At 57.5% G+C, this 12,078-nt stretch overlaps 1 long non-coding RNA gene across 3 annotated transcripts; it reads right to left on the bottom strand.

The window, feature by feature from the left end:
- Positions 1 to 2,085: 2,085 nt before the first annotated feature.
- On the bottom strand, positions 2,086 to 10,990 carry LOC148108617 (uncharacterized). 3 transcript variants are annotated; one of them, XR_015727063.1, is made up of 4 exons: positions 10,923 to 10,990; positions 10,725 to 10,804; positions 9,937 to 10,087; positions 2,086 to 9,857 (listed from the first exon to the last, which is right to left on the bottom strand). It is a non-coding gene; the product is annotated as an uncharacterized LOC148108617 (long non-coding RNA). The 3 variants fall into 3 exon arrangements; XR_015727062.1 differs by having other exon boundaries at positions 2,087 to 9,388; positions 9,703 to 10,087; XR_015727061.1 differs by having other exon boundaries at positions 2,086 to 10,087.
- Between the last annotated feature and the right edge of the window lie 1,088 nt (positions 10,991 to 12,078).

The raw sequence follows: 12,078 nt of genomic DNA, 5'->3' as shown, positions 1-12,078 counted from the left end.
ACACAGTCCCCTTGAGCTTCGGGACCAGGGTCAGGGGCTTCCAGGGGCCAACTGGGGGCCCGGAAAGAAAACAGAGCTGGGGGAGCCCTGAAGGCCACCTTTGCACCACCTGGCCATGCTGTTCCGATGGGGAGCAGAGCAGTGTGCTGTCCCCGGGGGTACTGCTAGTTCAGTAGCAGACCCTACTGAGGAAAGGCTGGCTCTGGCTGGGTGAAGTCCAGGGCAGTTCAAGGTGGGACATCCCTCCTCCTCACCCCTGCAGCTGGTGGGAATCTGGACAGCAGGGTGGGTCTAAGAGTCAGCTCAGGTTGTTGTGGAGGGAGAGTGTGGGAGCTGGTGGAGGCTGGGGGGTGGAGGGGAAGGTGCCGGAGATTGGGGGAGGGGGAGCTGAGGCCCTGGCAGGACATCTTCCTTCCACAGGCCAGCCTGCCTCCCCAGGGGTCCGTGGTCAAGTGTCCACTTCTGGCTGGTGCCTTGTGGCGTCTGCTCCTTTTAGGGGGCGGGGGCTGCCACACCAGCCAGCCTGGCAGACTTGGAGAGAGGTGCCCGGGGAGGCCTCCATCTGGGTGACGTCTGTGACCCAGCATGGAGCCCTGGTCGGGTGGAGGGGGGGGTTGGCGTGGGGGAAAGCTCACCCTTGCCCAGGACTTTGGGGCCACAACGGAAGCTGCGAACTATGATTTTCAGAGGGATAAGCCAAGGGAGACAGTGCCCTCAGCACGTTTGCCTCGTTACATGTGAGGTCTGTGACAGATTGCGAGCGGGGTCTGCATCGTGGGGTGGGGGAATGCACTGGTAACGGAGGCAGGAGGGTCTGGGGAGCGGACAGCCAGGTGCCCACCGCAGAAGGAGAAACAGGCCTCAGACAAACCCACGGGAATGCAGCACCTTCTGCAGGAAAGAGGAGCTCGAAGGTGAAGAGCAAACAGACACAACCTGTATCCAATCCAGAAGTTCTGCCACACAGAGAAGATGGAACTGAGCCACCGAAACAAAAACAAAGTAAGAAAGAGAAGAGGGGGGGAAAGGAAGAAAAATCAGTAGAAACATCGTGAATCGCAAACTGATCTCGGAGAATTGTTGAAGTCTGCTGCCGTGGAACGAAGGCAAACTCCCCTAAAAAGGTTGCCGGGCAGTGAGACAGGGTCCGTGGGAGCACAGACCCCGAGCATGGCCCCTTGTATGGTCCGCAGAGACAGTAGCGTGGAAACCAGGGAGGAAGAAGTGATGGACTTGAACTTGGGGCGTGGGAATGTCTGGACCCCAGGACGGTCGCTGACAGTGTCAGCTCGGGACACCTCCTTACGTCCAGGGAAACTGAGGCCAGAGAGGGCCAGCAGCCGCTGAGGACATGCAGGAAGGGCTCATGCCTGCTGAGCCCTCCTGTGTGTCTGGGGCCCAACCCTGCACGCAGAGCCTGACGGGGAAAGGAGGAACGTTCTGCTGGGCTCTGCGGGCGCCTGGCTTGACTCGGGGGGTCGGGAGGGATTCCTGGGAGAAGGGCACGGAGCTGAGGTCCAGGAGGAGCTCAGGGGATGCTGGCATGTGGACAGGGCAGGGGCCGCCCAGAGGCAGTAGTTACAGTCCTAAAGGAGGGTGCTTGTCACAACTGCAGAGCTCAGCCGGGTAGCCCAGCTCACGAGCCCTGCAGTGACCGGGTGCCTCCCTCCGTTTGATACCTTATCCTGTGTCAGGAGGGACCCTGTTGACCACTTTCGTTGGAGATAAAGCTAGTTGTCCCCATTTTACACAGGAGGGTCTTGAGGCCCAGAGGGGCAATCTCCTACCGGAGCTGGGCTTTGAGCCCTGCTTTGTCTGAGCCCAAACACGCACACTTGCCCCTTGGACAGGCAGGCTCCCGGGGGCGGGCGGCCCAAAATGTGCTATCTTGCCATAGTGATTCTTTGAAGTAAAGTTACTTGACAGCCCGCCTGTGCGAGAACACGCAGACCCTCCTCCATGCCCTGAAGGCAGGAAATTAATCTCCGCTGTGAAAGGAACCCTCCCGGTACCAGGAGGTGAGAGACATCCTTATCACCAGAGATAAGAAATCCCGGGCTGAGAAGGCTGTGCTCACAACTGTTGTAACTTCTTACTAATTTACCACCCCAGGCCAAATTCTGTTTGGAATTCCTTACCAATCGAAGCTCCCAAAGCTACATGTTCTTTGTCCTGTTAATTCCTCCCAGATTGATGCCTCTGTCTAAAAAGCGTAAAACCCCCTGCCTTGGTCAGTTGCTTTGGTCTCAATTTCTTTTTTTTAAAAGATTTTATTTATTTATTAGACAGAGAGAGACAGCCAGCGAGAGAGGGAACACAAGCAGGGGGAGCGGGAGAGGAAGAAGCAGCCTCCCAGCGGAGGAGCCCGATGCGGGACTCGATCACATAACGCCACCGGGATCACGCCCTGAGCCGAAGGCAGACGCCCAACGACTGAGCCACCCAGGCGCCCCCGGTCTCAATGTCTTTATTGGGCCTCCGAGAGAACATAGTAAGACTTTGGGGTTGTTGTTGTTTTTTTTCCCCTGTTAATCTGTTTCCTGTAAATTTAATTCTTAGTCCAGCTGGAAGACCTTGAATGGCAGGGGAAGACTTTTTCCCTCCTTACACCTGAAACCAAAGTGACGGTAAGATCTTTTGTTATGGAAACATCCACGAAATCCTTAAACAACAGGACAAAGAGATAAACAAGAACCCCTTTAAACCACCCTTTCTCTGATGCCCTAACATCGCAGGGCCCTGGGGCTCTGTTCACTGTGGAGGTGAGAGGAAGCTGTCCAACGTGGGGCGTTTGCTTGCCAGGCTTGTCTCCCAGGTGAGGGGACAAAGGACTTGGGCAGACAATCCAGGGTTAGGGAAATTTACACGGCTTGTATCTTATCTCCAAAACTCCTTACAGGAAATTGCTGTGGTCTAGGAGCTGAGATTAAAAATTGCATCTAGACGGGTGAGGAGCATAATTACACAGCCCAGGAAGAACAGCGTGTTCCAACAAAAATTCCTGGAATTAGTTGATCTCCCAGCTTCCACTGAGCAGCCAATGGGATCCCTTTGAGATGGAAATCCAGATTACATCCAGATCCCTTCCCCTCTGCCCTCAGGGCTCTCCTTGCCTCCCTCCCTCTTCTCTGCTCCTGGTTCACTGCTCCCCAGTCAAATCCTCTCCTTGATATTTCTTGACCGGCCACGCATGATCCCACCCCAGGACCTTTGAACGTGCCAGTTCCTTTGCTCTGAACATTCTCCCCCACCCTCACCCCTTGGCTGGCTGTGTGGTCCAGATCTCCCTTGTCTTCTGTCTCTGCTTAAATGTCAAGTAAGAGCCTCTGGAGGAGGCAATGTGTTTGGGGGAGAGACTCTAGACTCTTTAAACCGAGTAGGGGGCTTGAGTAGGTCACTGTGGAAGCAGGGGCGAGCAATTCCCTGTGGGAGCCACAGGGGTCGGGGTGGAGTGGGGGAGGGCCTGGGTTAAGCCAAGTAACAGGTGACAGGGGCCCAAGAAAGCCGCTGGTCAGTGGTTTCTGGGCTGGGCCAGGCGTCTCACCTGCAGCCTAGCTTTGCTGTTTTCAGCACAGCCTCGCTGAGTGACAGCTCACATTCGACACACTCCACTCCTTTAAAGCATGCAGCTCACGGGCTATCAGGGGGCTCACACGATCACTTTCAGAGCGTTTCATCACCCGTGAAGAAACTGTGTGCCCCTACAGGTCACGGCCCTTCCCCTCCTGCCTCAGCCCCTGAAAACCACAGATGGACCCCCTGTCCTCACGGATTCGCCTGTTCTGGACATTTCCTGTGGGTGGAATCACACACGATGTGGGCGTTTGTGCCTGGTTCCTCTCCCCTCGCGTCAGGTTTTTAGGGTCCGTCCCCGTCGGAGCATGCGTGAGTGCTCCATCTTCCGCGGGGCCGAGCCAGACCCGCTGTGGCAGGGCTGGAGCACCCTGGGTTCATTCCATCACCGGTTGCTGGACGCTTGGGGTGTTGGCACGCGTTCGCTGTCAGGAATGACGCTGCTGGGCACCTCTGTGTGCGAGTTTTTGTGTGGACACGTCCGTGCCCTCCACTCCGTACCTGGGAGGGGAGCGACTGAGTTACGGGCTCACCCCCTGCCTCACCGAGGAACCCCCAAACGGTTCTCCTTGGCCGCGGTACCACTTAGACACCCACTAGCAGGGCTGCCTGATTCCAGGTTCCGCACGTCCTGGCCCGTGCTTGTCCTCACCCGTCTTTCTGAGTAGAGCCATCCCGTGGGCATGACGGACGCCTCGGTGAGGCTCAGTCCGGCTTCGTCAGCCGTAGAGCTGACAGTCTGAGCGGTTTCGGATTTCTGTGTCTCCTCTCACTTGGTTCTGAACGTGGGAGGACTGTTACTTGCTAGCCCCCCAAATCCCAGCCACTGCCTTGGCGTCTCCTCTCGTTGGAACTAACCCCCCTGTTGCTGGGGCCCCCTGTCCCACGATAGGCTTCTGTTTCAGCCCCTGGAACCTGTGTCCATTTGTTTCCTTTCCTTCTCCTGAGCGAATTCTTCAAGGGCAGACACCCCAACAAACGGCGTGTTCAGTGGGGCCTGGTGGATAAATTTCTGGGCTTTCAAGGGCTGTGATCGATTAGTGATGTCTGCCACTGGTGGAGGGGGAGCGCACACAGGAAGGCTGTCGGTCAGCTCCCCAGAAAGCTCCAGATCCAGAGTCTGCTGGGGCGCTCTGCAGAAAGGCTTTCGTGAGACCACAACCGCCGCGGCAACATGGAGACCTGAAACAGCCATTCCGGGAAGAATCACGGGCGAGAGAAGTCACACGGGGATCCCATATCCCACCAAAGATTTGCAAACGGCCAAGGGGCACAGGAGGAGATGCTCAGCGTTATTGGTTGTTAGAGTGTGAATCCGGACCACGTGGAAATATCACGTCACGCCCCCTCCAATGCCATAACAGGATGATGGAGAGTAACGGGTTGGTGTGGACGTGGAGAGACGGACCCCTCATGCCTTCCGGGGGGGTGCGTGGGGGGTGCAAAGTGGAGCAGCTGCTGAGCAACGGTTTGGCAGCCCCTCAAAACGGCAGCAAACACGGAGCCACCCTGTGATCTGAGATCATCTGAGAGCAGCGACCCCGACCAGGACGTGCGCACAGGCTCTCAGCAGCCGAAGGCGGAGACAACCACAGGTACGTGACAGAATGTGGAATATCTGCGTGTCGTGGGGTCCTGTTTGGATGAGGGGTCCACAGCAGGCAAATGCAGGGGGACAGAAAGTAGCTGAGTGGCCGCCAGGTCTTGCCAGGGGGCGTGCAAAGGCCCTGCGGATAGGGACAGGATTTCCTCTCGGAGGGAGCAGATGACTCTGACATACATACGGGTAATGGTTGCACAAAAACCTGTATTTCTTCCATGTCACTGAATGGTATGCGGTCGAATGGTGCTCACTCCGGGGGTTTCAGCTGTATTTTTCCATTGCTGGCTTGCCAGAAGGCAGTGAGGAGTCCAGGGGTCCCCACCTGACTGTGCAGGTTGAGCGGAGGGCCCAGCTGGGGTCTGTAGCTGACGCTCTGAGGTGTGGCCTTCCCTGACCACCAGAGCTGCCCTGGCCTTTGTCCCCTTCAGAGCCGCCAACAGACCCCTCACAGGGAATGCACCCCACGGAGTAGGCCCCCGGGACCACCTGCCTGTCCTGGGTGCACAGCTCCTCCGGCCTGCCTGCGAAGGCCCGCATCCTGGCAAATCTTTCCGGTTCAAGTGGGCAGTCACCCTCGGCTGGCCTGACCCACGTTTCCTAGCCTCCCCCAGGCTCGGCTGGGCCGTTGGGCTCCTGAGCCCTCCAGCTGGGCTCGCCCCAGGCAGCACGGGGCGGGTGACCTCATTTAGGCCTGGAGCAGAAATAGAACAGGCAGCCAATTAGCCGCTGCACGTGAGCCGGGGGCCAGCAAAGCTGCCACAGCTTCCCTGCGCTTTTGTGGGTCATGGAAAATTCCACACCAAACGTTCTTCCACTGGTAGGCGGGGTCCTGGGGGTGCCCTGCCCCTGAGGACACACCCAGCTTTGCCTCTTGCTTGTGCTTGAGCCAAGGTTGAGGGTGTATGGAGCAGGGGAGGCACAGCCCCAGAGATCCGGATTCGGTGGGGTTGTGGGGGTGAGGACCTGCACATCCACAATCCCCCCCAACCCCCCTGATCTCGATGTGGGTGGTCCTCACACTGCCCAGCGAGGCACAGTGGGGTTCTGCCTTGCCGTGTCCCACCCAGGGTTGGGAGTCCAGCCCCTGAATCTGCTCTGTACCTGGGCCTGGGGGCCACCTGATCGCTGCGCAGCCCCAGAGGCCCACTGGCGCCCAGCCGCCTGCACAGGGCCTGGCCTAGAGCTGGCACCGTGTCGCCTCTGCTGTGAGCCCGTCTCTCTGAGCCAGAACTGCGGCCTCTTGGACACACAGGCAGCTGGTGTGAGGAGAGCCCTGGCTGGGCGCTGAGGGCCATCTTCTGGCCCGGCACTGCTCCGGTGGCCAGCCAGGTGACCAGGGGCCATTCCCTTTGCCTTACTGGGCCCCACTTCCCTTGAAAGCACGCATGGGGGTGCAGGAAGTCAGATGGTCTCTCAGGGTTTTCCTGCTGACACTGGAATGTGCTTTTCTATCCCAAAAAACCCCACCCCCCTTCAAAGAGAAGCGTGGGTCCCAGTGATCAGGGCCCAGACAGGTGGACATCCCTGTGGGCAATGGCTCGGGGAGGTCAGAAAGCAGAGTGGTCTTTCTTGGAATCGCCGCTCGGATCTGCCCTGGTAGCCTCTGCAGTACCCAAGAACCAGGGGTAAGAGCCTGAGAGAGACCCCACCCCTTCATTTACACCCCCTTCCTCTTCTGAGGAGCTATACATCTGCCTCTGTCCTCTGTCCTTCCTCCCCGTGGGGTTGGCCTACTCTCAGGAGTGGAGGAGGCAGCTTGCGAGTCAGGGATGCTGGGGCTCAGTCCAGCTCAGCCTTAAATACATTGCTGGTTTCTGGGCCTCAGCTTGCCCGTCTGCAAAATAGGGGCATGGAAGAGATGGCTCTAAGACCCTGCCGGCTCTGACACCTGTGAGGCTCCCAGACTTTGCTTGCAGTTTTCTCGGTACACCTTGTGACTTCCCTGGAAGCAATAAGCAAGCAGGAAGGGCGAAGTCTCTGGGTACACAGAGCTTGCTTTGTCTCCTGCTTAAGCTCCTGCAGAAAAAAAATCACCCTTTCATTACCCTCTTCTTCCAATAAGGAAACAGGCTGAAGCCAGCATGACCATGAGTCATAGTGTGAATCCAGATTCTCGGGAAGGCATTTAAAGGATGCTCTGTGCCAGGGTGCCCCCCCCAACCCCCATCACCACCGGCGGCAAATGGCCCCTGAGTCAGGGTCTGTTGGTCCTGTTGACAGCAGGGGCAGGGATTCAGAATCGTGACATACAAGGCAGAGTGGTTACCACCCCCATTTCACAGATGTGGAAGGTGAGGCCCAGAGAGAGGCCGGCTGTGCCTGGGTCACGTGGAGTTGGGGCCGTCTGACCGCAGCCAGCTCTCTGGCCACCCCTGGTGTCATTCCCAGGTTATAGTGAGTGATGATGCCATGCTGTGACGCAGGGGGGTGCTCAGGAGAGGAGGGGACGTGGGGCCTGGGCATTCAGGGTGGTGCTGTGGCCGCAGGGCAGGGCTCTGGGAGGCTGGCACCGACTGCCATCCTGAGTGGCGAGCAGGGGGAAGGCTCAGACACTGTCCAGCCAATTTCCCCGAAACCTTCAGCCCCTGTCACTCCCCCAGCCCCTTGTCCCTGCAGGTGTGATGACTCAGGCCCATTGTCAGCTTCCTGCAGCCTGGCTGTGCCTTAGGCAGAACGCCAGGCCGCTTGGATGCCAGGTCGCTCAGACGCCAGGTGTGGCCAAGGCGGGCAGCCGTGGAAGAGCATCTGGGGTCAGCGGTTGACAGGAGTGAGCGAGGAAAGAAGGAAGTGAGCGGGGCCGGGAGGGTGAGGCTTGCACCTGGCCGGGTGCCCGGAAGCCTCGAGCCACTGCTGCTGATGGACGTGGGGCCACAGCCCAGCTCTGACAGCTCGCAGGAGTGAACCCCAGGCTGAGAGCCCACAGGGGCAGCCCTCCCTCAGCCACCAGCCATCCATCAGCAGCTTGTCTGGGGCTCGGAATGGGAGAAGGTGCCCTTCAGTCTCCTGCCTCCTTCCTGTGCTCTCTCCCCACCTCCCCACTTCTGTCCAGCTCCTTCCTTTCTCCCTTGATTTTTACGTGCAGGAGGGGACTATGACCCCATTTTGCAGAAGGGCAGGGTCGGGCCTGGAGAGGGGCTGGGACTCTCTCCGGCTACTTTCTCCATGTCCCTTCCCTCCGTCTCCTACCCAGGCACACCCTGCACCAGGAATAGCATGTCCCGGCCTCAGGCCTTTCCGAGGGGAGCTGCTTCTCCTCGGCCGGTCACTGGTGTCGGTAAACCCTGTGCTGTCCCCGGGGAGCAAGAGCTCTCCTTGTGGTGGTCTGTCCTGCTGCCCCAGGGCAAGGGAGCTGCGGCAGAGGTCCAGGAAGGGGTGACAGGGTTTCAGGCCTGCAGGGCCGGGGCAGGGTGGCCCTGTTTCTCTGCGTCTCCATTTCCTTCTGGTCACTTCCTTCCAGTCCACTTGGCAAGCACATCCTGAACACCCAGCCTGCTGCTACTGACCAATTGGCCCAGGTCAGGTGGGGTGGGAGATTGTCGCCTACCAGAAACGCCCGCAGCCAGAGCCATGGGGCCGGGTTGCAGGTGCAGCCTGCTCTAAACCCGGAGGGATGCAGAGGCGTCTCCAGCATCAGGCCCAGGGGCTGTTACTAGCCGTGTCGGTTGGGAGGGTGCCTGGCATCATGGACCCCCACCAGGGACCTCCTATGTGCGTGCTTGGCTGGCCTGGGCTTCGCCCCTGTGGGCCAGCACCTTCTGCACACTGCTTGACGTTCAAGGCCTGGGGAATTGCGGGGTGGGAGGGTGGTCGCAGTCTCGGGCTCCTTGGCTTCCCCTGTGCCAGGGACACAAAGCGGGCTCCTGGACCGGGGAAGACCTGGAGGATTTGGGCTCAGGTGTCCCCAGGCGGGGCTCCCCCAGGGCTCCTGGAACTCTGTCCGGGCATCTCATTTCAAATACCTTGTGCTCCTCTTGACCGGGCACAACTCCAAGCAAGCCTTGTGCGTTCTTCCATTCCGGCCTCTGCTCCTTCCCAGCTTGGCTGGAGGGTGGCCCAAATCTTTGCTCCACTCTGCGCCATCTAGAGATGGCTGGTAAGTGCTGCAGCGAGGGAAATTGCCTCCCTGCAGAGCCTCCTTGCTCCCAGTGTCCAGGAGCATCCCAGTCTTGAAGGCCCAGGTGGGCTGAAGGCAGGAGACGTGGGACCACAGGGCTGAATGTGTGAAGGGGGAAGGACGTGTGAAGCTAGAGAGCCCAGAGGGACTGAGTGTGCTGTAGGAGGTGGACAGGGGAATCCCCGCACTGAGGTCCTCCCAGCTGTTGCCCGAGGCTGTCCCCTGAGGTCTTGCCCGTGCCCTGGAACACACACTGATGGAGGGGCTGAGGTGTGGCAGAAGTCCCGGGATGGGGCCAGAGGGTCACTTCACAGCAGCTCTGCCCTGGGGCTGGGTCCCCTGAGCAGGGGCTGCTTCAGATACGTTACCAGGGAGCCTAACCTCCCCCGCAGGGCTGTCCCTGTTCCCCTACCATGTCCCGGGGACATCTGGTCGAGCAGCCACCATCCTCCCTCGGAAGAACCAGCCAGATCTGCAGGTTATCCGGGAAGTAGCAGGATGACGAGGACTGGCCAGCGCAGACCCCACAGCCCATGCGCCTTGGGGCTTGCTGTTGTCGTCACAGACCTGGGTGGATAACGACCGGATTCTGGGTTTTAATTTTTGTGCCGTTCACTGAGCTTCCGGGCTGTAACGAACAACTCACTTGGACTGGGGTTCTGTGGTGCAGCCAGCACGCGGGGAGTGTGCTTCACGCCTGGGCGGGGGCGTCGCCTTGCTCTCCGGTGGCCGCAGTCCCTGCCCTTCTGACTGCTTTTCTTCCCTGTGCACCTGAACCTGTGATGTTCACTCCAAACCTTGGAACCAGGAGGAGACGTTTACTAGCCGACGGGATCGGCATCTTAGAGGAAGCACGCGCAGGATGTCGGCCTTTGCAAATAGTACTTTCCACACTGAAAACGTTGTAACCTTCGATTCAATGCAGCAAGCACGTTGGGAGAAGGCTAGGCAGAGACCGAGTTTGGGGACTGGGGGTTTGGGGAACGGCATGCCGGACTGTACCCTTTTCCCAGAGAGGCTGAGCAAGGGTAGGCATAACACGTGGCCTCTCGCATTTGCTGGAGAGCCCGGCGTGAGTGGAGCAGGCCCCCAGAGCAGGCGGGAGAGTGGAGGAGATGTTTTGCGGACAGAGGTGGCGGTTACTTATTGGCAGTAAAACCTGGCATAGAAATAAAGGGCTGTTTATGCCAGAAGTTTTCTAACTTTATTTTCCATGTCTATCTGTAAAAAAAAAAAAAATTGAACACAAATCTGTGCATATTTATTTATAAATTATGTGCGTGTACCTCTATCAATTCCTATTCTGAAGATGAGCAAATTTAATTTCTTTCCTTCTTTACCCAGAAGGTAAATAGAAAGGGAAGGAGCAGCCGGGCAGATGGTCTTGGGGGTTCCCACAGCCAGAGCACCCTTCACGAGCACACGCGCCCTCACCTCGCTCATCCCTGATGTCCGGCGGTGATTCCCACGTCCATCGGGCAACGCCCTTCATGATCTCAGCCTTCTTACTTTTCCTTACAATAAAAAAATTTTAACTTATTTTGTAAGTTAAAAAACAAAGACAAACCATCAGAACTAAGAAGAGATTATCTGACAGGGCAGGGGCTGGATACAAAGCAAAAATACTCAAACCTGGTCAGCGTAAAGCACACAGGAAACCCAGCAGGACTGTCTGAAGAAACAATAGACCTTTACCGAAGTTCATAAAAGGAATGGTTGGAATCGGTTGGGACGGAATTTTACTGGAATGACATGGGTCATGTGATTGGTGAGAAAGTTAAGCCTGGAAAGATATCTGCGAGTTTTAACATACAAACTATTTCCCAATGAACAGCTTCCTGGCATCCTCCCACCCGCAGACAAACAGTGTGAGCATTTCGGTGCCTTCTTCTCAATGGAGCGATTGCTTTCGGTTAGCAGGTGATCTGAGTCTCCGGTGGGCAGTGAGGGTCTTCTCCTGCCACGGCGGCTGGTTAGGGATGGCCCAGTCGGAGAGAAGCTCTGGGAAGCCAGACTCCCACTCTCCCCACGGAGAGGAGAGCAGGAAGCCTGCAGCCCCTGCGGCCGTGGCCTTGGGGACCAGCCCTGCGCACCCTGGGACACAGAATCGAGAACACTGCAGAGAAACGCATCTGCAGACAGGCTCGAGCTGTCCAAGCCCTTCTGCGCGGACTCACCAAGCACAGACCCCATCAATCCCCTTTGTTGTTTAAAGCAGCTGAAGTATGTTCTCTTCACCTGGGAGCTCTGTAACTGATGCGAGGCCCTTCTGGAATTTTTCTTCCAGGTCTTCAGGTGAAACTTTTTCCAACAAAGGTTGTCACCTGCCTTTTCCACTTCACCATCCACTTTTCTCTATGAGAAGAAAGTGCAGGTCAATGTCTTGGTTTTTACAGGCTGCATTCATCGTGTTACCTCGATGGTCTCACTCCTCCCTCGGAGTTTCCTTTACCCTCAGACGCTCAGATGGCTTCCAGCGCCCCACTATGTGCAGTAACATGGAGAGCCCGTGGGCATGAAGCTCTGTTCACCTGTCCCACTGTTCCTTAGGATGAGGCCCCTGGGGGCAGTGGCGAGGTCCAAGTGCACGTGTGCTCAGGGCTTTAGATGCGACACCGGTTCCGCTCCCACCATCTGTCTTCATCTGCCGGTCTGTCTGTAAGTGGTGTTTCATTGATGTTTTTATTTGTAGAAATTGCTCAAAGTCCCATTTTTTATTTGTTCATTTACCACTTGCCTTGCTTCTTTAATATGTCCTCTGATCGATTTCCTCAAACATTTAAAAAAT

This window comes from Ursus americanus, chromosome 17 (genome assembly GCF_024610735.1).
Source record: "Ursus americanus isolate L20-20 chromosome 17, mUrsAme1.1.p, whole genome shotgun sequence".
NCBI classification, from domain to species: Eukaryota; Metazoa; Chordata; class Mammalia; order Carnivora; family Ursidae; genus Ursus; species Ursus americanus.
Note: the sequence above shows the minus strand (reverse complement) of the source record. Positions and strands in the feature narration are given on the sequence as shown.